The sequence below is a fragment of the Ostrinia nubilalis genome, chromosome 18 (genome assembly GCF_963855985.1).
Source record: "Ostrinia nubilalis chromosome 18, ilOstNubi1.1, whole genome shotgun sequence".
Lineage (NCBI taxonomy): Eukaryota > Metazoa > Arthropoda > Insecta > Lepidoptera > Crambidae > Ostrinia > Ostrinia nubilalis.
This window is the reverse complement of record NC_087105.1, coordinates 4,640,042-4,660,780: the sequence shown is the minus strand read 5'-3', so window position 1 is coordinate 4,660,780 and position 20,739 is coordinate 4,640,042. Positions and strand designations below refer to the sequence as shown.

Below are 20,739 nucleotides of genomic sequence, written 5' to 3'. Positions count from 1 at the left end.
TCACTGAGTTTTGATTAACTTCTATTAAAATTAATTACATTGTTTTAGTACACAGAGCAATAAATAACCTCACTTTTGAATGTCTCCGTTTGACAGATCAATGCGTTGCGTTTCATTCTTTTAGTAAAAAAAAAGTGTATAACAAAATTAAATGTTCAATACTAAATTTTTATAAAACTTAATATTTAGGCTCTTTAATTTAAATTCTAGCTATTTACAGTATTTTCCTCAATGTTTATATTAAAATAACATTGTAATGTATCTTGATCGATCATGGATTCGGAACGTTCTAGAAATTTGACATATTCTGAGTGAAACGAAACACGCAGGTGACGTTCAGAAACTTGCTTGTTTGTAATTTTTTTTCTTCCTAAAGTTTAATTATTTAATTAAATTTAAATGAGAGAAGCAGTAGGTATTGTGAGTTCTCATGTCGAAATTATTCAATAAGAGGCTAGTTAAAACAAGTAGCATTTATTGAAAGTAAAGATAAAAATTATACAAAACTGCTTGATATTGTGATTTGTTGGAGTGACAAGTTTTCGAACGAACATCTGAGTCACGGGTGATGACCGGCGCTTTTTGGAGTGTCCTTTCCTTTTGCTTGGTTGGCGGTGATCGCGAACGGAAGTTCTTTTGTACGTGGTGTGATAGTGTCCCGAATTCCAAGAGGTCTGAACCGTGCCGTTCCCTGATAAACGGGCAGGGCACGCATCGTCATCCTCTACGTTAAAAGGGAATTTTGGAATAAATCCGAAAGCCCCGTGATTTTGCGGACTCACTGCCACGTGCTGAGTTCTGTTACTGAAGGTAAGCAGGTCCTATTCCAAGGATTACCTTGAGTTTCTTCTTGTTATTTTGTTGTTTGCATTGGCGGCATTGTTAACCAATGCGCGTGGTTGTTATTCACAGATTTTGGTTGGGCAGTGCTCAGTGGCGAGCTCTGCGCTGTGTCCTGCTTTAGCGGCTGTCGCCGGATTTTTCCTCCGTTGAAGGTATGTTGTAATTTCTTTCTCGACCTCATTCGCCTCTCCGCTGAGTTAGAATGAATTATTAGAAACACGGTACTCGGTGATGTGTCCGCAATTTAGTAAATTTTGTTCAAAAGGTGACGATGGTGCCTGAGAGTCGTTCCCCGACCATGACTGGCCGATATGTACACTACCGAGGCCGTCCACCACGGTCCAGGGCTACCCTACTTCATAGGTTGGTTCCGTTTTCTATTGAGCTTGTCAATTATTTTAGTTTACTTTGAAAAAGTAGATTACCCACATAACGATTACATTTTACCAAAAAGTAAATTCCTAAATAAATTTACCATTGTGATGTATTATCGATGGATTTTGTTGTGTTAACTATTTTAGTTCGCTTTATGAAGGTAAATGATGTGATAATTACAATGATTACATTTTACCAAAAAGTAAATTCCTAAATAAGTTTACCATTGTGATGTATTATCGATGGATTCTGTTGTGTTAACTATTTTTAGTTCACTTTGTGAAGGTAGATGATATAATAATTACGATGATTACATTTTACCAAAATGTTACCTTCTAAATAGATTTACCATTGTAATGAATTACCGTTGGATTTTGCTCTGTTCACATTTGCTCCATCCTTGAGAGCGATGGATTGTTTTTTTTGTGTGTCGTAGTAATTTAACTAAGCGAACACAAGTAAATTAATTTCTTTGTGTTAATATGCCTATTACTACCTGTTTAAGCTGTAGGGTATTAATGCACCAGTGGTGCACTTACTGTAACGATATTTTAATAATATATTTTTTGTACACTAGGAGGTGTTTGGCACCGGCTGTCCCGCAGTGCCAGACGCTTGCTGCGCCCGACGGGTGCGGAGGGGGTTGAGCCGAGTGGTGGCGACTAGCGCGCTAGTAATCTTAAGTATTTTTAATCAGTACCAACCAAACGGCCCAACGACCCATCCCTTAATTTTTCTTTTTAAATATTTGTGTCTAACCCACAATTAAATTGTTGTCAATTTAAGTATTTATTTTTTTATTTTGCTCCGGCAAATTTTCATATTTACAATACAATCGTCTTACACTCTTTAGAAGAGCACACTGACACAAATAAATAATAAAAAATACTGTCTAAGGTCTGTAGCTAAAGGTCTAAGCTGTAAGATAGAAGAATCTTCTAGCCAAAAAGATGGCAGATGCAGCAGATGTCAACGGATTTAAAACTGGAGTTCATATGACTCCTTGTAGACTTGAGTCTCTAGAGCGTCCCTACCTCTACCATGCGTAAGAATGTTTCAAAAATACTGTCTAAGGTCTGTAGCTAAAGGTCAAAATAAATGAATTTGAATTTGAATTTGAAAGCCGCAAGATAGAAGAATCTTCTAACCAAAAAGATGGCAGATGCAGCAGATGTCAACGGATTTAAAACTGGAGTTCATGTGTATCCTTGTAGTTTTGAGTCTCTAGAGCAGTGGTTCTTAACCTTTAAGTCATGAGGGACCATTTTACCAAATTTCTGTCTTGTCAGGGACCACCTCATAATCGGTCAAAACCAGTTTGACTGCAAAAATCAGTTAAAAGTGGTTTTGACTAAGGTGTGCAAGTGCACATCGTGGACCACTTGGAATGCCTCCAGGGACCACCAGTGGTCCGCGGACCACCGGTTAAGAACCACTGCTCTAGAGCGTCTCTTCCTCCACCATGCGTAAGAATGTTTCAAAAATACTGTCTAAGGTCTGTAGCTAAAGGTCTAAGCTGCAAGATAGAAGAATCTTCTAGCCAAAAAGATGGCAGATGCAGCAGATGTCAACGGATTTAAAACTTGGAGTTCATGTGACTCCTTCTAGACTTGAGTCTCTAGAGCGTCCCTTCCTCCACCATGCGTAAAAGTTTTCCAAAAATACTGTCTGAGGTCTGTAATAAAAGTCTAAACTGCAAGATAGAAGAATCTTTTAGCCAAAAACATACTGTGGTTATAAAGGTGTACCAAGCGTACATGCTACACCTTTTTATTCGATTGTAAGAGTACTGGTTTACTCACAAATCCGTTTTATCTGATTTTCTGAAATCTTTTAATTACACTGGTGTTTATCATTCAAATCAATGACTAATGTTTGAACTAATTTGGACATATCAAGGTCTATCATTGGTATTTTTTTCAAACTTCTGCGTTGAGCCATTTACGAGATCTGGGACATCACAAAACAAACAAACAAAGGACTAATTATCTGCTATACTCTCGACTCTCTAAAGCACAACATTTATAAAAATTTTGCTGCGGTAATGCACTCCAGGTAACCGTGTGTGATGCTCATTGCTCATAGTGATTTTCGATACAGAGCCCCGTACATACGTTATACATAAATTATGGAAAGAAAACACCCATACCAATACAAACAAATATGTATGCAATTTTAGTATGACATTTTTATTTATTAATAAACAAAAAGACTGAACAAAATTGATGCGTGTACTGATTAATGTAATTAACTACATGCAAAGCTTTGTGCTAATCAATCAATCGCTACTACGAGTAACTGATCATAAAATGTTTTTCCAATCGCTCAAGCTCCCGAGGATCTACCGATAGGTCGGGTGACGTAATCTTGAAATTCTTTTAGCCGGCGCGGAACTTCCGGAAGGTCGGGTGACGCCACGCCTCTTTGAACCGTGTTTACTTTGGCAGTTATATTCTATATTTATTCGAATCTAAAATATATTCCCAAAAATTTTGAAAGTTGTTTTAATTTGTATCACTTGGATATGATTTGTATTAGAAAGTGCTGTGAGTGTGACGCTTGAACGGAAGGAAGTCAACCTAACCTAACCAACTGCGTATTTCTATACTGTGTAGCCGCGAGAGCTCTTTGGCGCGCTGTCTTCGGCGAAGTATTGCGCGCGCAGATTTTGACAGCGCGAAATACCTACTTTAGCAGAAATACCAAGCCTTAAAAGGATTGTATTAATCGGTGACTGAGACGAATTATAAATTTGCCGTGGATTTTTGTGAGGTTTCTGCTTCAAATGTTAAAGTGATGCTCAAAAAGTAAGGCTCGAAATTCAAAACTGAGTAATTTTTTTTAGTAATACTGTCACTGGCAGTCTTGAGTGATAACTGAATAATAAACATAAAGTGGAAGACATCTTCTTGAATCACGAGTATAAAGATGAGTGATCTCATGAGATTATTTTTCAACAAAAAATAACATTTTAAACTAAAGAAATAAAAGAAAATACACAGGGTGACACACGAACCATCAAAGAGCTCTATTCAACGCTGTCCGTTCGATTTGCTGCTTCACTTATGCAAGCATTGTTTGTGAATACGGGCGTAATTACCTAACTCATATCGCGTTGCCGTGTTTCTTTATTTCATTAAATGGAACGCGAAAGTTTAAAATCTCTATTTTAGGATTAAACGCGTGGTTATGAAACTATGAGTTTCTCTGTAAATCACTTAAAAATAAAATCTTTCTTCCTGGTTTACTGGATACATATTGTGTCGCATTTATCCTTTTTATCTCTAAAAGAGAAAAATGAAATCTTTCCGACGTAGAACGCCGTATGTTTTACACAAGCGTTTTTCTTATCCCGGTTATAGATGATGTGGCTCAGATGCGCTCGGTTGATCGGCCTTCTGGAATATACTGTGGTCGTAATCTGTTGCTTTTATATTTTGCTCAAGTAACATTAAAGGTAGTACTAACTAGACTTAAAGACTTTTAAAAGTTACAGAGTAAAAACTTTCCATAAAATATGATTCTGAACTAATTGTTCCAAATAACAACAATTCTTCAAAATGCAGGGCTTTATAATGTAATAGGGAATAATAAGACGAACCAAGGAACATTTAGGAAGACAGTGATAATTAGTGTGACTACAGACCAATGTTAGTGAACTCAGTGCCGAGTTGTTTACTATACTATATTTATTATTGTACCTATAGTAGCGATTGAGGTTTCTCATAATTCGGAAAAATATAGACATAATATACCTAATACAAATTGTGGTAGATATTTTGTTGATATCTAATTATCAAAATACTAATTAACGTTTACTAAAACTTATTAGTGCAATATTTAGATCGTGTTAGAGCTTATGTTTAAATATAACAAAATATTTGTCATGTTAAAGGATCTGTCTGTCTTCATTGCTCGTAATTCACACACCATTCAAGCGACATAATTAGTGCACGAATCATATCATATTTATTTTAAGAATTGTCTCAGCAATTACTATGTCATAGTTATTATTTAGACTAATTAGGTTGATCAACTGTTATATTATCTTAAGCAACGTTTATACAAACATTATCTATCTAAGTTCTAAGACTTTTTCCCTTTTCTCAAAAGAAAAATGAGTGCTTGCTAGTTATAATTCTAATTCTAACCTAATTTAATCTAAATAAGACCAACGTTTTTCCGCAATGAGAAAAGTTCTGAAATGGTAACCCTAAAGGAAAAATAACAGAAGGGCTATCACCAAGACAATTAGATATCCTTGTAGGTTTTGTGGAAATTGTTAGGGTTGACAAAATTATTTCTAGAAAGAAAATTTTATCTAATGATTTCAAAAAGTACATCAGACTGTACTTCGTTGTGGAAAGATAGCTTTTATTCTGTGGCAAGATAGTGATACGCAATAGTCTGAAGCGCAGAATGTACAGTCGCCAGTACGTCAGCTTTCGCAAATGCAATACGAATGTTGTAAAATCACACGTATCACAACGATATAAAATGATTTTCACAATAAAAATCCTGCACTGCTTACATCCAGGTGCTTCCCGCGACCTTCATCAGGCCCACCCTCAAGCAGTAATGCACAACATTTGACTGAAACGTACACACGAAAGTGGCTCTGTATCCATACATACCTAGTAGAAGGCATTCTCAGTCGACAACCCTAAGTGCGGTTCATTAATATTAATAACCGAAATGACAGCACAGGACCCTCGGCCTGGCCTGATCTTTTTTAATTATGTTTTTATTAGAACTGATTAATGCCGGAGTGGCAGGTGCTCTGCCCAATGGCGGTGAAGAGGACCCTTCCTTATTGCTCAGTAAACAAACGAACCCTTCCCGCAAGCTTTATTAAAAATATTGGGAATTGGACATCAAACATCCGAAATTAGTGATGGGAGAGACTTGGCTTTCATTAATGTTAATTAATTTGCAAAAATTGTGTATTTTCAGAATGTTACTTCACACGTCTCTCAGTTCTAACGTTTATCTATTTCATGAGCATGAGCTCAAAAGTGTCCTAAGATAATACTAAAATCCTTCAGGGGAAAACATTTCGAAAACTATGCAACAGTTGTAGGTACTTGAATCACAGAATCAGCGCTTCAAGAGAAATCAAAATCTAATTATGAATATTGCGGTTGGTCAGTAAAAATTTTAAAGCGACATGAAGTAGCGCAGCGTCAGACGTCCACCTACCACACACACCACAAGGTAGACCAACGACATTATAAAGGTAGCAGGAAGGCACTAGACGCAGGCCGCTACCAACCGGGCAACATGGAAAGCATTGGGGGAGGCCTATGTTCAGAAGTGGACGTCCTATGGCTGAGATGATGATGATAATGATGATGATATGAAGAAGATAAATCTGGTTAGCATAGACGAAAAAACGGGATGAAAGCTCAATCTGAATTCATCTCAGAATAAATTCCCTAGAAAAGGCCGGCATGTCAACGAGGTACTTATAACTCTTGTTTATGGCGCATAAAACACTCTAAGCTAATACACTTTGCTCTGGAATAGCACTATTACGGTCATAATATTAAATAGGTAGCCGACGACCGAAATAATTGCAAGCGCTGGATGCAGGCCGCTACCAATCGATCAATGTGGAAAGCATTAGGGGAGGCCTATGTTCAGCAGTGGACGTCCTATGGCTGACATGATGATGATGATGATGATGACCGAAATAATTTGCTTGTGGACGGTATTTGAAGCTAAACAAACTAAAATGACCGTTACTTTGTACACAAAACTGCACATTACATGGTTGTGGTCAAGTATGAAATGTATTTAGAAGTAAGCAAGGAACAGTCAGCGTCAAATAGTTCGTGACACTCAAATGCCAATAATGTATAGTAGGCATCTCTCTAAATATCTATGATAGCGCGAATGCGAAATTATACACAAATAAAGAAATATAATAAGTAGTTATTTGTTATAATAATAATTAATTTATAATATTTTCTATTATTATATTAAATTCATTTACTGTAATTAATTATTCACAATATTGTTGATTTGTGAGTCTTAAAACACTACGTAATATTGTAAAGAGAAACAAGACGAGCGGGTTGCTGCAAAACAACACCTGCACTTAAACAAGTTTACGTTGCACGTGCAAGCCCCACCTTGCGGGGAGACTCGTTATAAAAGCGGCAAGCCGGCCGAATTGATTCATTCTTATTACGGACACCGAACTGTGAACATCTAATAAAAGTATCAAAATGAGTCATCGTTTTACTGGCGCCCTACGTCGTTCACGATCTCAGTCACCTTCAGATGGACTTCCATGTACAACCCTCACCAGCTCCATCTGGTTGGACGGATACCCGTCCAACTCTAACATCTATGATTATAACTATATCACGGTTGCATCGTCTTCTATAGTAAGAAAAACAGTAAATAAGATTGTTTCACCAAATAAGCCCGGAAAGGTCAGCGTGTCAACGAGATATAACTCCAGTTTATGGGGCATAAAACACGCTTAAGCTGATATACTTTGCGCGGGAAATAGCACTATTAAGGCTGCTAGAGACTCGCCTAAGAGACTACAATTGCTTTTGGTGGTATTAGGTGTCAGTTAATTCTAAATGGTCAGTTTGCTTGATTTGTCGGGACGAGCTTAAGAGAGAATATCTTCTAGCTAGACAAGTTAGCAATCATCCTAGTTGGATAAATTTTGTGGGCGTAGACTAAAGTAACTTTAGTAGCCTTTCAACATGAAATAACCGGGACATACTTGACCTTCACTGGTTGGGTTTTTATTGGCGGTTAAGCTGTAGATCCTGGCTACACAGGAGTTGCAGTGGTGGGAACGAGAGGTGGGAATAGTCCCGTTTCAACATGAAATTAGAGGAATAGCGAATGTGATTCGTTGGGTTAGCCTAAAATCCTATATGTAAACCTTTTCTTGCCATGCTAATCTAGGAGATTCCTATTGTTAAATCCTTTATTTAAGGAAACTGAATTAAACATTCCGAATAACTTTAGACTAGAAAACAGTTTCAAGTAATTTCGATCACGTAGATTGGTACATCTCAAATTTATAGTCTACTCGTAAGTAGTCTTATGTACAGTCAGCACATCAGACTATAAATTGTTGAAAAATAGTACCTATTACATGCACCTAGGATGTCAATGTTTAACTTGATGGCTGTCGTCTGTACATCTTAATATTCTTCCCACAATACCGAGTGTGGGTTTCGGTAGTCTCAGAACTTTATGTCCCGCGATCGAAGATAGGATCGTACAGTGTAAACTATTTGAAATCACTCTCCATTTATCACAAAAGGCATGCAAATAATATGGATAAATCCTTAACTTAACTATACTTAACTACGGGTCTTTTCAAGGCGAGAGTGAATAGGCACTTACAGGGCAAATATTTACCATCCTAGACTGCATCCCACTTAACACCAGATGCGATTGTGTTCCAATACCACAAATAATAATTTCTACGTTTAAATTTTTTTGGGACATAATTTAGCATAATTTAACCGGTCATCATGACTTCAGTGACGTCCTATGGCTGAAATGATGATGATAATTTAGCCTAAATACTTACTTATTTTCAAAAGTGCAAACTAGGTAATACTCATTAAAAAAGTCGAGCTTCGTGAAAACAGATTATTTAATTAGTAGAGTCTACTGTCTAGTCTAAGTAGAGACATTTCGAAATTAAAAGAATAAGTAGTTCTAGGTAGTTAATAAATAAACTGACTAAACATCTGAATAAACATTTCTTCTTTCTTTCTAATTAATTAACGTTCTTAATTTGCTGTCTAGATTTTCGTCTTTTATTTTATATTTATGTTAAAATTATAATAACAAGTTAAAACAAACATCAGCTATTAATGCGAAATGTTTTAATGAAAAAGTTTAAAGAGGGACTAATATCTCTTTAAGCAATAATAAATTTAATTTGCGTTGCTTTCAATTCTAATTTCCAATGAAATTCCAATAATATTATTCAGTAGTATCTAATTTACGTTGTGGTATTATACTTGGTCCTATTTGAATACGTCTTATTTATCTCATTATTCCTATAAACAAATATTTATCACTGAATACGTTACGTTTGAATAGGAGTACATATCTTCTTAATATAATATGGGCAATGCTGATTACATGTAAGTTCTGCCTAAAATATCGTCAAGTTTTGAAATTATTAACCAATTCGTAAAGCAAGGTACCAAATTAAAAAAAAATGGTCATACCTCAGTGTACAGTGTATCGACCCCTTTGCTTTGGACCACTATTCACGCTACATCCTGTATGTAGTTGAACGATTCTGAAACGTCAAATGGCAAAGATCGGAAATTGTAACCCGGCATTGACGGCAGCGCTCTCCTGCAAATGACATTTCAGTGTTTTCCAACGTGGCAAAAATCGGAACCAGTGATCCGGTATTAACGGTGGCACTCCCCTGTCAATGTCACAGGTAAGACGATTCAGTGTAGTTCATAATTATAACCTTGTTGAACTTCCGTTCTTTGTTTATTCCAATTTCCAACCACTACACTGTGGTCACCACACATCAGTAACTGGTCCGCTATTCGTACATTACAATGCCCATTTCTGTGCATCGATACCGAAACCGAACAAATCTAAAGGATGAGCTGTTCTGCCAACAGCGGTTATATTTATTTACCATCCATTTCGGTCGTGTTACATAAATCTTTAGGATTCTAACGTCACTGAGCATCCTCGCTTATTTATTGCTTAGGATAAGCCCCCATCTTTATTTTGTTCTCTTGACCTTGGCTCGGCTTTTGTTTTAGTAATAGCGTCCGCCTTATAAACGACACTATTGAGAAACAAACAGTGGGTCTAGACAAAGTGCAAATTATAATCGCAAACCAGTCGAAAAGTGGTCGAAAAGCCCCTTTTTTGCCCAAAAAGTGCGTTTTGTCTAGGGGGGCAGTAGGCTTCCGCATAGCGATTTTGCGAATCGAGAAAACCAAGTTAGGCTATGTTAACCCGGCGGCAAGCTTAAATGGCAATGGTTATTGCTTAAATTTTTCTTTCCTTAAGTAGGTATTTCTTATTTACTTTGTGCCTCAGATTTCACAGATAAAAAAGTTATAAGCGCCTTTCATCTCGTGAAGTAGTCACCCATTTGCTTTTGAACTTAAAATTAATTAAGGATGTCGTATGATATCTATTGTCGACTGTACTAATACCTATATCTAATACCTGTATCTATACCTACCTACTTAGTAGTAATTCGACTTACAATAAAATAAAATCTGGATATACTAGGAGCATCCGTCACTACCTAAGATACCAAATTAATATTTTAGATGTTAAAGTTAAATAAGTTAAGTGGACGAAGACTACTGTAGTTAGTCACATTACAAAACTGCCTTACAATGTAAGTACCATGGTAAAGTGCCAAGTTTTTTTAACAGGGCAAGATGCCCATCGCTTAGCAGTCTCAAAGAAGTTAAACAGAAGGGAAGATTTATTAGTTTGGTGCTAATGGAGATAATTTTAATGAGATATTCTTATTAGATTATTCTGAGAAAGTTTCTATTGTAAGTGTGAAAATGAATCTTCAGGCACTTGGATTATTTTTTCATTTAACAGAGACCAATGGGTAGCAAATAGCTGAACTGATGATGATGACAATATTACCGTTATTAGATTCAAAACAGTTAATACTTACTAAGTATTTTTGCTACCATTCTCTCGCCGGAATACGTGAATACCTAAGGCTGAGTTGCACCATCTTATTTTGGCTTTAACAAACGTCAAAAACAGTCAAACTCCATACAAAAAGAACCGGTTATTGTTTAAGTTACGGTCAAAGTAAGTTGGTGCAACTCAGCCTAAGACGTTGAATGTTAAGATAACCTAGGTATCAAAACCATTAATTTTCTACTGTTTCTTTTCTACCCGATTTATTATAAATAGGATTTTGCTGTTTTGATTAAACAATAAACATTGTTTATTCATAGATAAGTAGTAGTTACTTAGTAGGTATTTTAGCTACTTCTAAGTCAATACAAAGTCTGCTAAAAGTTACAAGTTTACTTGCTGGTAACAGAAGTTTGATTTTATTATCATACTACAATACGAAGCATTACTTACAACATGAAATAATTCCTAACTCACATTAGAATATCAAAACAAAGTCCGCATGTTTCTTTATGGGCATTACTGATTCCATCCTGTTATATTCGTTCGGTATTCGCAAACTAGAGATTGTCGAAAATCGATTCGCTCAATGCCTAGCGCGGGTCATATCAAATTCAGTGTAACGAGTGAGCATAGGGATGTGCGATGTATTGGATCTGATTCAAAGGATCGTTTTGAAAATAATGTCTAAATATATTTTGTACCAAGGGTGCATTGAGGGCAGTGTGTATTCGGTAGAGCGGATACTCAGCACAGCATGCGTTTATGAAACAACTATGTCGTGTTTCACCTTATCAATTTCTAAAACTTAAAATCTTAACTTGAAATTGACTACGAGCTTTTGCACACGGCTTTGCTAGTATGAATTTTGGTCCACCAAAGTAAGAGGGAGCCTAATTTCCAAAATCTGTCAGCAAGAAGTTCCAGAGATTATAGCTATACCTACCTACTTTGAAGGTATAATAAATAATAAAGTCACTTACAAATATAAGTAAGTACCTATTGATGTGTAGATAAAGATGAACAAATGCTGTACCAAACTGTAAAATATGATCATCTCTCACAAGTTTTAGAATCAACTCAATATTCTCAGATTCGATAAGATTTGTCGATAAATCGTACTGAACTGTCGCAGCCCTAACGGGAATATCAGCGGGGCCCAGATGCGGCGAGTGCGCGTTTATAAATCCACTTTGCTATGGGAAATACTCAAGAAGGGGCATGGGAAAACGATCTGTTTTTATTTGAACTACCACTAGCATATCTGTGAATTCGGACGAATGGGCGTTATTTTACTCTTCCAAGGAATATAGCAACATTGCTATGTTTCGTTTAATTTTTGCAGAAAAGTAAATGAGTTCGTACATAATTTTTTAGGTAATTCAAGCCTTATAGCGATGAGTAATAAAAAAAAATCTGGGATTAATATTTATTTGGAAAACATCTTAACTTGAAGCACTTATAACGTGGAATAGTTACGATATTTTCGCGAATGGAAATTATACATTCATATTTTATACTCTCGTATGATACTACTCATAAATAAATTTTACCCGAAATAAAACTTCACAGATGTTCAGAACATCTGTGAAGTTTTATTTCGGGTAAAATTTAAGAACATCATGTTCTCACAGAGCGTAAAAGAATAAAAAATCATAAAGAATTCACTTCCAAAGCCTTGCAACCCCACATGGGAGCATCCCGCTAACAAACTTCACCTCATTTACTATTAACGTAAAATTTTATAGCGCAACCCTTTTTTCGGGGAAATTTACCAAAAACTGGTAACCCCACCGGATAGAGTACAAGTCGCCCTTAATATTTTCTTCTACGAGGCCACTGGGTCCCGTTTGGTAGAAAATTCCAGAAAGGTTATCTTTTTGATTAAATTCGACCATTATATTTAGGGTACAGTGTACGGAGTGGAACACCTGCCTGTAATTTGTATGGAAACCCTGAAATATTGATAATCAATCCACTTTGGTAAGCAGATACTGGGGGCACGTCAGAATCCTTCAGCTTGATATTAGTAATGTCAATTTGTGTTAGAAATTCAGTCAGTCTAAGCCTAAGCGCAGACCACCGACTTTTAGTTGGCCGACAAGTTGGACCCGATTTTATTTGTATGAAGAATCAGCCGATACCAAATCGGTGTAATGTGCGCACTTTCATACCTACAAGTTCAATGTCCATTCTGATTAACAGCCCGACCCAACTATCGGCCAACTAAAAGTTGGTGGTCTGCGCCGAGGCCTAGGCACTGTTATTAAGCTTATAAGTACTAACTACTACGAGTACATTGTATTTCTGATAAGTTACCTAGATAGTAATATAATCGATACCTATGCAGACCGGCTGTGCTTAACTTTATAACAAAATGGCCAAGTGTGAATCAGTTGATTTCATACGAAGTTCCTTCTCTCTAGAACTTGATAATTCAAAGCACGAATATGAAGTGTATTCTGTGCATCAGAATAATATAAAACATAAATAGATATTTAAAAATTTTAAGACATGAAACTTTGGAACTCATCACCATCGCTTATAACCACCATTACCACCATTCGATAACATTATCACCGCGTTCTAAATTGACACAGTGCCATCTCTTCTATATTTGGTACTAATTTTCAAAAAGAGAATGTTCGCAAATTTTATTGCTGGCCCATAAAAACGGACGCAAACAAGATGCTACCTCGGATTTAATTTAATTTCCATAATCCGGGTAATCAAGACCCGCCCAGGGATGGGAGAGAAAATATTTTAGCTCTCGAACCGTATACATTTACAAACGTATCGTGTTTCGTGTAATACATTAATCTCGTCCTTGAATGAAACCTAGCACAAAGCGTTTAATTACTAGGATCATTACAAGTATACTTTTATGTTATTTTTATCAAGTAACATAAAAATAATAAGTCTTACACAAGCCTATGAGTTTTCACTGCTAATTTAAAATTGAAAATATAGATTCACAATACTAACTTAAACATTTACCCCCTTACTAATAAAACTTACACGCTCGGTGATCAGTGTTTTAAAATGGAAATGTCATTTTAAAACAGTGATCAACAACTGTGTAACTTTTTATTAGTAAGGGGGTTAAAACCATGCGCAAGACTTATTTTAAGGTACTTGCTTACTAGATCTGATGAAACTTTTTTTTTGTGGGGCTTAACAACCTTATTGGTCCTTGGATATTAATATAGAAATAAGGAATAAAATTATATGCTTAATAAGTACTTACCGTGAAAAATTTAATATATAGTACGCGTCTGCCATAAGTTGATCGAACAATCGGCTTGGGTGCTTGCAGCTAAATTAAGCTAAATTTTATGAAAATCAGGTTGAGTAAGTCCTAAGCAATCATACAAAGTCATTAATTTTCAATTCATGCTCCTTTGGGAAATTAATCCATAGATTACAAGCTGTTTACAATAGACCACGGAAATTAATAGATTAGGTAGGTTTCATTAAATTTAAATGGTTTCTAAAGCCACTGAAGATTTTTCGGTCCAGTAGCTAAATTTGACTATAAATCCTTGATTGCCATTTTTTGGTTTTCAAAAACGCACTACCTACAACGAAAGTTAAAACTTCACCTTACTTAAAAACTTTTACAACATTTTCCGTTGCAACATTGTTGGAATCGACAGCCCTATCACGAAAACAGTTCAATTACTTTATTTTCAATCGACTTCGCCCTCGATTTAGAGAGTCTTTTAAACTGAGCATTGGTGCTATGCTCTAAAATGAATGTGGCACTCTTAATTATTACTTCACGTTAGAAAATATGACGTCAGCTTTCCTCGATAATGTTATCATACCGTAAAAATGTGGAAAATATAGGGTCACATTTTCAGTGGAAAATAAGAGGAAAGTTTGGTCACACTTCAGTGATTTCTTGTTCAAGAGCTGTAGATAACAATTTTATGAAGTTTGCCAATGTCCACAATTTAGGAGCTGGCGTTAGTGTGTTGTTTCATCTTCGAATATTTTTGAGTGTGTAATATTAAACATGATGATAAATGGTTGAACTTAGGTAAGTGTAATTTAGATAAACATTACGGTTTTTGAAAACAGCTTGATTAAAGTAACATACGTGAAGTTTCTTGCGCCAATTCAAGAAGTTTGTGCAACTCATTTATCTATACTAATATTATAAAGCTGAAGAGTTTGTTTGTTTACTTGAACGCGCTAATCTCAGGAACTACCGGTCCGATTTGAAAAATTCTTTCAGTGTTAGATAGTCCATTTATCGAGGAAGGCTATTATGCTATATACTATCACGCTACGAGTAATAGGTGCAGAGCAAAAATGATTTTCACGCGTACGAAGTCGCGGGCACTGCTAGTACCTTATAAGCCCAAAATTAAGAAACGACACAAAAAATATATATTCTAACGCCCCTATTCACTAACGATGCCTGCTTAAGTGAAGCAGCAAATCGAACGCACAGCGTTGAATAGAGCTCTGTGATTGGTTCGTGTGTCACCCTGTGCTTCCACGCGCACTGTGAGACCTCATAGTAATGTTTGTGAATACGGGCTTAAGCAGTGAAATGAGTGAGCCTGCTTCATGTGTACCAAGCGCTACCAATGTTGATTCGTGGCTAGTTTAGAAAACGTCTCAATTCAAATATACATAATTTATGTCCTTTTAACTCACTTTTGGCTGATCGTTAATATATTTAATTTCGGCAGAGACATCTCTATAACAGCCTATTACGACAAACAAACAACATTATTAAGACAAAATGCTTCTAATCGCGCGATCTCCTAACGAATGCACGAAGTCATGTATAAATTACGCTGCGTAGGTAACCCTTAAGTAATCTGCATAAACTCGTAAAACACACCCCACTTCCCCCACATACAGGCTTTTTAGAACTAGTGACGTGTCAATCGATTAGTTGAACTCGATTCTGTTTTATCAAATCGTTCGCTCAACCGTTAAATACTGCTCACTGCTTAATTTCAATAAAGCATAAAAGCTAATGTAAAACACCATATTATTATCTACATCTAAGTAAACTCTAAAAATTATACTAAATTGCGGTTAATTCCTACTCTTAATTCAAATAATTTTAGAAATCTTAATTAACTGCACACATTCAAAATTATTTTAAAACAGCATTTATTCGAGAGATTAAGAATAATCAAAAATCGATTGTTCTGCTCTCGATTTTGACTTCAAACATCACTAGTGTTGTCTGTACTGAGTTACAGCTTTTTTAATGTGTGCCTCCAAAATATTATGTCGTCGTTACACGATATAATCAGCCGTTCCCTCAAACGCCCGTTTAGCAAAATGGCGGCATGAAGTAGTGCTTCCCCCATTTTTGTACAACATGTGTAGGAAAATTTTTTCGGGCATTTTTAAGCGTAAATGTAATTAAGGCTACTGGGAGTTTAATTGGTGTTTTCAGCCGTACTTGGCTGGGTTATGAGTGACGAAATGTAGAATTTTACGTGTCATCTCGCCTTTTTTGTAAGGTTGGGTTACACCATCTTACTTTAACTTTATTAAACGTCAAAAGTCTCTCAAACTCCATACAAAAAACACCAGTTATGGTTATAGTTACAAGTAAGGCAAGGTGGTACAGTTTAGCCTAAGTAAAATAGGTACTTTTGTCATCTTGTCAATTTTCTTGGTTGTGATTGGTTGTAGGTCCATCCATTAGTCGTTTTTCCCAGTTGGTGGTATTTACTGCATATTATTTAGAAATAACGTAACATAATATTTTTAAGTAGGTATAATACAAACGTGGATGATGAGCTAAGCTCGCAAGCAATTTGTCAGTCAGACTCAAGGTTTAATATCATTAGTTATTGATCATTTTTTCTTGTTTTCATGAAACTGAACGAAACACAACCTCAATTACCTGAAAACTAATTCTTATTCACGTCATAAAAATGCATCATGGCCGCGAAAATCCATCCGGTGGCATATTAAAATTTATTCCACATGAGCACCGGTGCGCCTGGGCGCAAGGTTGCCAGTAGTCAAAATTCTTTTGCACTTTGAAAATCATAATCATTTTCGATGTTTTCTTACGAATATTATATTTGTTTTGCTGACTTTAGTAGATTACGTACTGTACCAAATAAATACTTATTTAAAATATCTTGGATCTTGATGTCTTGTAAGTTCGAAAAATCGAGCAGTTTTAATTTATAAAATCTCCATTTTGGAATTTCTTCAAAATATTGGTTATTCTTCGAATCTGGCAACCCTGCACCGCTGTAAACACCTCAGACCATCATATATCCATTTTATGAAGACGTAAAATATCCTTACGGGCCATGCTGGGACACTTGAAAATATTACACGTTAACTTGCACGCATGGCCGGTACAAATACAGATTTAGGTAGGGTAGACCGGGGACAATAGTACCATTTTTTGGAAATTGTTCAATATTGAGAAATCTAATGAAATATAACTTATTCTGTTAGGATGCTGTAAAAACTAGACTCTTAAGCTACAAATTTAAGCATGCAGAGTTGAACTATTCTTTCGAATACTTAATGAAAACCCAATTTGAACTGAACGATGTCTCATGTTACAATTGACCCCTACAACGGGTCAATTGTACCAATAATATATGAGGCAATAAAAGTAGTTATGTTTACCTAATCATCACCTTTATTGGTATTCTGTACTCTTAATCTCCTACAATCATCAGTATTTATTAATTGAGATCGAAAATATTTAGGAACAAGTATGAAAAATCAACACTTAAGTTTAAAAACAAAACAATAACATTTCTTCCATAAAAACGAAAAAACTAACTTTTTCTACATAATATGCCATCTATTTGGCTCGGATATTGCTTCTGAAACAACAATAAGCATAATAACAATGATAGAAATATCAAAACTGAAAAATCTATTTTTGTATGAGGGTACAATTGACCCCTGGTACAATTGACCCTGATTATTTATATCTACTACTGCTTCGACCTTTCAAGATTTTTTCATAAGTCTGTTCATGAAGGAATAGATCCGTTGATCCGCGATCCGTACTTTTGACTCTACGCCGAGGCATCTAAAACAAAACGTTCAAATACTTAGTTACTTACTGAATTAAGCTAAAATGTACATATTCAGAAGGGTTTAATGCCTGGTAGGTAAGCCTAAAATTGTAAAAATAATAACCACGTGAATGTTTTATAATAACTTATTTTATTATAACCAATTTAAAATACACTCGACATCAAATAAATCGCACCTCCCGCGACAAGCATTTTCAAACGTATGCTTCCCCACTTCCCACCAATATTGGCACCATTTGAAAGCCCAGTTCTAACCTTCATTTCATTAAAGGAAAGGTTTTTACCCCAAAAATGTGTCTTTAGAAGGATCCAGAGTCACTTCTTCAAAAAATAGGTAGTTACGCTAGAGCCAACTTTTATGGCTATAAAACTGTTAAGTTGGGATTAATCGCTATCCATCTGTTAAAGAGGACACGTGAGATCATTATTTGGTTTTATAACCATAAAAATTGGTCTAATTGATCCCATAGGTGGGCCCAAAGTGAGGTATTTTTTTAAGTCACATTTATGTATATGTTAATCATTTATTAAGAAATTAAATGTGTTTTTCTTTAAGGATATTTATTGGGCTTTCAAATGACACCAATATTGTTGGGGCACCATGATTGTGTCAGAAGAAAATCGTTAAAGTTCGCGTCGCGGAAGGTGCGGTTTATTTGATGTTGAGTATATTATGTAGTAAGTATAAAATAAGGTTCCGGGGGTTAATTGTACCACGGGGTTGATTGTACCGCTACAATTGACCCCATGGAGACTGGTACAATTGTTCCAAGTAGGTAGTCAAGAGAACTTCACCTAAAATTCAGTCATTTTCACAGTGAATGCCAATTATTCGCTGTCGATACAAAGTTTAGAGCCTGGATAAACTATTGACAACAATACCTTGTAACAAATATCATATTAGGCAACTTATGGGCTCATATATTTGACGTAAAAACTTACTGCGGCTGGGCAAAAAACAAAAATCCTTCCTGTACATCTTCGTTTCTCAGCGCAAGCGCCGCCGACTGGTGAGCGGATGGAAACACAAAAAGCGCATATTCTGACGCTATGCACACAACCTAACGTCGCTTGTATGAGGAAATATCGCCGATGGTACTATTGACCCGTGGTACTATTGTACCCGGTCTACCCTAAATCTTACATCACTATCTGTAAGAAAAATAGGATGTGGTCAGTTTTGCAGGTTTTGGACTCAAATAGGATAAGATTATTTTATGATGAAGACCAATTTAGTCCGATTAAAGAGTAAGACAGTTTGCCAATAATATGCAGTCTTCCAAATTAAGGGTAAACATTTTTCTACCATACTACTCTTATGCCCGTTTTCACGATCAATCCCTAATTTTTATGTGACCCTTATGAAAACTAAATTCCTGTTATATTTCTGTATCTGTTAAGTATTAGAGGTCACTTAAAAACTAGGAATTGATGGTGAAAACAGGCATTAGTCTTACATATTTGCTAGATCGCTTTCATTCATAGACAATTTTTCTTCAGATAATAATATACTTTCTAGCAATGGTGAAATGACTCGGAAAATCCGCAAAACGTCGACAACTAAATCGCTTTATCCCGAACGAAACGAAACCATTAGCTCACGGCCACTTTATGAAACGGCACACAGCATCCTGTACGAGAAAATTCGACGAAACAACCTGTATAACTGTATAACAGGAGAAAATCCATTTAGCCGATTTTTACGGATCACTAACGACCCAAAGCGAGAATCGTCGACCGCTCTCCAGCCAAGATGTCTGACCGGTCGACCGGGAATTCGTAAGTTATGATATTTTTTGGATTAAACCTTTTAATGCTACATTCGTATGAGTACGTCTACATAAGGTTCAATTTTGGAGAACTGTGGTAAGAAAGTTTTTGCGATAAAATTAGATTATGGTCTAGAGATAAGCCTAAGAAACTTTAATATTTGTCTGGAAGATTGATCTCACAAAAAATCTACCGCAACGTAACATTAGGTTGAATAGTTTCTATGAGTAAAAAAGACAGAGAATAACGCACCCCCACAATGATTCCATTCATCGGGGTTCGATGATAAAAGCATTCAAATTTTCCACGTGAAAATGAAACATGATTTTTCGACCATTCACATTTACAATCTGGTGCTTTCCAGTGAAAACTGGACGAAACCGAGTATAATACGCAACGTTTGGATTTCTGGATTGTTTATCGAAGCGTTTTGAAAAATCAAACAAAAGAACCATTGAACTCGACGCCAATCCCATAAATAATTCAGCATCGGAATATTATCTTTCCGATAAAAAACGAAGGGAAATCCAATTTGTTACATTCCTGGCCCGGTTACGCATTTATGTTGATTGCGGTACTTACCCTTTTCAATCAAAGTAATGTTGACACTTGTAATCTTTCTTCGTGCGAACGAATGGATCTACCACTTGATCCGAAATAAGGAAGGAAATGTAATCTAAGTTGTGGTTGAAAAAGTGCCACTTTTTGGAGAACGGATATCAAGCACGTAGAAATATTTTTAAGGACTTGTGATAGGATAATAGATCATATAATATTCCAACAAATCGCTTTATGTGAATTGCTTCTCTTATTTTACTTAAATTATAAGTATTTACATTATTATAAAATCATCTCTAAATACATAATTATAATCATCTTGATTGGATCGGCTCTTCTTTGATCAGTTGCTTAGTGATCGAACCATCGCGTGACCCTTCTTATTTCTTAATTCTACCTAGGATTGATGTTACTTGGCTTTTACCATCTACCAAACGTCGTCTTAAACAAAAACCTTTACTATATGTTTCATAAATCCCACACATACACTTTA

General features: G+C 35.9%; 1 protein-coding gene and 1 long non-coding RNA gene across 4 annotated transcripts in view; both read left to right on the top strand.

Moving 5' to 3' along the window:
- Nucleotides 1–20,739, top strand: part of LOC135080856 (uncharacterized) — a 498,609-nt gene that overhangs the window by 148,340 nt on the left and 329,530 nt on the right. The window lies entirely within an intron of this gene.
- Nucleotides 443–2,006, top strand: LOC135080378 (uncharacterized). Of its 3 annotated transcripts, XR_010258993.1 has the most exons (4): nt 443–810; nt 913–995; nt 1,109–1,206; nt 1,796–2,006. It is a non-coding gene; the product is annotated as an uncharacterized LOC135080378 (long non-coding RNA). The 3 variants fall into 3 exon arrangements; XR_010258992.1 differs by having other exon boundaries at nt 445–995; XR_010258991.1 differs by having other exon boundaries at nt 443–1,206.